Genomic DNA, 4,049 nt, shown 5'->3' with positions numbered 1-4,049 from the left:
GAAGAAGAGAAGGGTTTTCTATCCTTGCGTTGACAAAAATTGTAGGAGGCTTGTTTTGACACGCGTTGACCAACATTGACCTATTTTGACTACGATTTTGTGTGCGAGATCTCTGTTTGGGTAGGCCGCATTTTTGGGCACAGAAATTGAGGTTTTTTTACTATTGTTTGACTAGCGTTCACTGCAGAATGATTTTTTGCAACGTTGAATTTCGTTGACTAGATTTGATTGTACTTTTTAAAATTGTTTTTGGGATAATTTGTCTAGCTGTTGGAGGCCGAGTTGATCAAGTTTGACCGAGCTATTTTTGAGGTCAAAATATGCCCTATTGACTATCATTGAATTTTGGGTTAGGGATTTCTATTACTATTGTTTGGCTGGTGAGATTTCACTTTGATTGGGCAAGTAAAAATAGTATATTGTATTCTCTCTCTCACTCTCTCTCTCTCTCTCTCTCTCTCTCGCTCTATATTGAAATTTTGAAGAATTATAAGAAGAATTGATAAAGGGTTTCCCCACATTGGGGTTGGTCCCTAGCTAGTGCCATATCTTGTGTCCTCTTGTCTTGACTTATCTTTTTCTATTATTGTTTATGTTCTATCTACATTTTACTAACATGTTGATGTGATTGCTAAACTGGATAATGATATTGGGCTAATAAGAAAAATGAATTAAAATTTCTCTTAATCATAGAACATACCATTGTTATCTAAAATTAACACAAATGTCACTTAGAATTGGGCTCTTCGAGTGCCTAAAAACATCAAATCTGCCTTCAATGTGTCCATCTCCCATTGGCTTTTGCTGATGTCACCATTTTTTGTTGTATGGGCCAATCATATATTTCCACCTGTCTTCTATCAAAGGAGAGATAAAATTCCTCTGAGGCTTGTTTTGCAACCTTTTTCTTTGTTAAATTGGAAAATCACCAAGTCTAAGAAACAAGTCTCGACACCACTCTTGTGCGGTTTGTGGTTTTTGGAAGAGAGGTCCTGAAGTGATTCTACGTCATTGATTTATGCGATTGGCGGTGTGGGAAACCACCTTCTGTTACCACCAAGCATGTCTATAGGGTCGTCTCAGATGTTTTCAGAAATATGCCACGTGGGTCGATGCTTACCTCCCGACACTTAGCCATGTTATCTAAAAAAAACCTCTGGGAATTCCTTTCCAGGCTCACTCTCAATTGGATGAGTTGTCAGAGTGGGCACCTCCACATGGTTCCATTGGTTGGCTTACTGTTGCCTTGTCCCAATACCCATCTTCCAGACCTTCCCTTTATGCGCAAAAAGGGTTGCACCGGGGTGAACCCGTCAAGCTACCTCGGTTGAGTGGGCTCCACCTGTGTCTAATCAAATGCATTCTCATTACTGCTACACCTCCCCGAAACTTCGCGTGGAGGTTCTTCCATCCTTTTCACTAAGTTTGGCGTTCAGACAACTTTGGCGACATGCCAAAGGCTCACCCATTCACTTTTTAACTTTGTAAACTTGACTTGGGCTCATAAAGCTTTGACTAGAACTATCTTTCAAACCAGGAGGCCATTTTAAAATTTCTACATACCATTCGAAAGTTTTTTTCAAATCTCTTTTCATCTGAGTGAGTTTCACCTGCATCTGAGATGATGTACTACATCAAAACTAGCTCCAAAGTCTCTGCACCATTCTTTTGCCAGGATGCTCCTTAAATTTTCTCCCTGATACCTTTGACACCTATGCCACCTATTGATTGTAATGAACACTTTGTTTCCATCACCCTGTTGCCATCAATGACAACATATTTCAACATTTACCACATTTTAAAATTCCAAATTTTATTAGAATTTTTGATGTCATGTCATGTAGAAACCTTATTAAATTTAATATTAATATTATTATTATTAAATTAAATGATGAAATATGATATTAATATAAAAAAAATTAATATTACTATATTTTAATGTTAATATTAAATTTATTAACTTTGGATTAATATAATATTATTAACTTTACTATAATATAAAATTTGTTATATTATAATATATAGTAGCACAACCACATTAATAAATATGGTTGATATATGCCATAGCATCAACGAAAGAGTCATTAACACAAAATGAGTCATAAAAGCTGACACAATATGTTAATTTTATTTAACCTATTTTTTTTTCTTTAAATCTAACATGATAAAATATATAATATTTTTAAAATCCTGAAGTAATCATAAACTAAAGTTACCTTAAAATAAATAAAACTTAAATAGTTTCAATTGGAAGACATGAAGTTCTCTATGTATCTTGGAGGGGGTAGTTTGACCATTAATATTTTGGAAATTTTAGATAATATTTCCATGGAAAATTATCATTTCCCTCCATGTGAATGTACAACACACATTTGAAATCTTGCATTTTAAATATGTATTATATAAACAAATAAAATTGTTGTACATCGACATCAAAATAAAAATTTATTTAAACATAATATTTTAATTATCGAAGTATTTTAAATTTTTTACAATATAGAGAAGAGAGAGTGGGAGGGAAGGGTAAGAGAGAGGGGGGCACACAAATATGGAGACAGGGAGAGGAGGAGAGAGTATCCAAGAAAGATAGGGAGCTCGAGAGATGGATTTGGAGGAAAATATAGGGAAGGAAGAAGTCCAAGACATATAAAGAGAGAAAGGTGGAGAGAGAGGGGGAGTGACAAGGGGGAGATGGAGAGAGAGTGTGTATGTTTGGGGATGAGATATAAAGACAAAGAATGAGAGATGGAGAGAAAGGGGAGAGAGAATGAGACAGGGAGGGAGACAGTCAACATAGTTCCAAGACAAATCTTGAGAGAGAGAGTGAGTGATGAGGGGGAGACACAAAGGGAGGTGGGAGAGAAAGGAAGAGAGTGAGGACTTGAGAGGGAGGGCGATAAATATATGGGTTTTGAGGGGGGGAGACACGGAGGTAATAAGAAAGAGATATAGAGAGAGAAAGGTGGAGAGAGAGAGAGGGAGTGTCAAGGGAGATGGACAAAGAGAGAGGGAGTGACAAGGGAGATGAAGAGAGAGGGGGAGAGGAGAGTAGGAGGAAAGAGAGATATAAGGGGAGACAAAGGGAGAGAAGAGGAAGAGAGAGAGAGAGAATGAGAGGGAGAGGAAGAGGGAGGGAGATATAGATAGATGTGGAGAAACAACGTGTATGTTTGTGGGTTGATATAGAGAGACAAAGAAGGAGAGACAGAGGGAGATAGAGATATAGATGAAAGGGGTAGAGAGGGAAGAAGATAGAAGATAGAGGGATGAGGGAGAGATAGATATGAAGAGAGAGAGCGTGCATGTCTGGGGGGTGAGATAGAGAGACAAACAAGGAGAGATGGAGGGAGATATCAATACATATGGAGGGGGGAGAGAAGGGAAGAAAATTACGTGCACTAGATGCATTAATTTCATTGTACAAATGTTGATATCTAATCCTATTTGATTTCTTGCATTAGATGCATTTATTTTTGTGTAGACGCTGATTTGTAATTCTATTCATTGCTTGCATTAGATGCATTAATTTCATTAAAGATGTTAATTTCTAATCTTGTTAAGTTGTTTGATTGATCTTGCATTAGATGCATTGATTTCAGTGTAGATGTTGATTCATAATCCCGTTTGATTGCAAGCACTAGATGCATTGATTTTAGTGTATATGATGATTTCTAATCCTAATTGGTTGCTTGCAACATTAAATGCATTGATTTTAGCGTGGATGTTGATTTCTAATCCTATTTGATTGTTTTCATTAGATGCATTGGTTTTAGTGTAGATGTTGATTTCTCATCCTATTTGATTGCTTGCATTAGACACATTGATTTCAGTGAAGATGTTGATTTCTGATTTGATGTAACTAGATATATGGTGTATATTAATTTCAAGGTAATTAGTTTAACATTGTGCATTGATTTTAGTGTAAGAATAAAAAAATATTGACAACGTGCATTATGACTAAGCTTTTGTAGATAACCTCAAACAAAATAAAATCGAATAAAAAATACTTTTGTAACTTTTACATCTCCACGTTTTTTAAAATTGAATAT

Source organism: Pinus tabuliformis, chromosome 4_1 (genome assembly GCF_031772625.1).
Source record: "Pinus tabuliformis cultivar Carrire ecotype Pingquan chromosome 4_1, CPIR1, whole genome shotgun sequence".
Taxonomy (NCBI): domain Eukaryota; kingdom Viridiplantae; phylum Streptophyta; class Pinopsida; order Pinales; family Pinaceae; genus Pinus; species Pinus tabuliformis.
Note: the sequence above shows the minus strand (reverse complement) of the source record.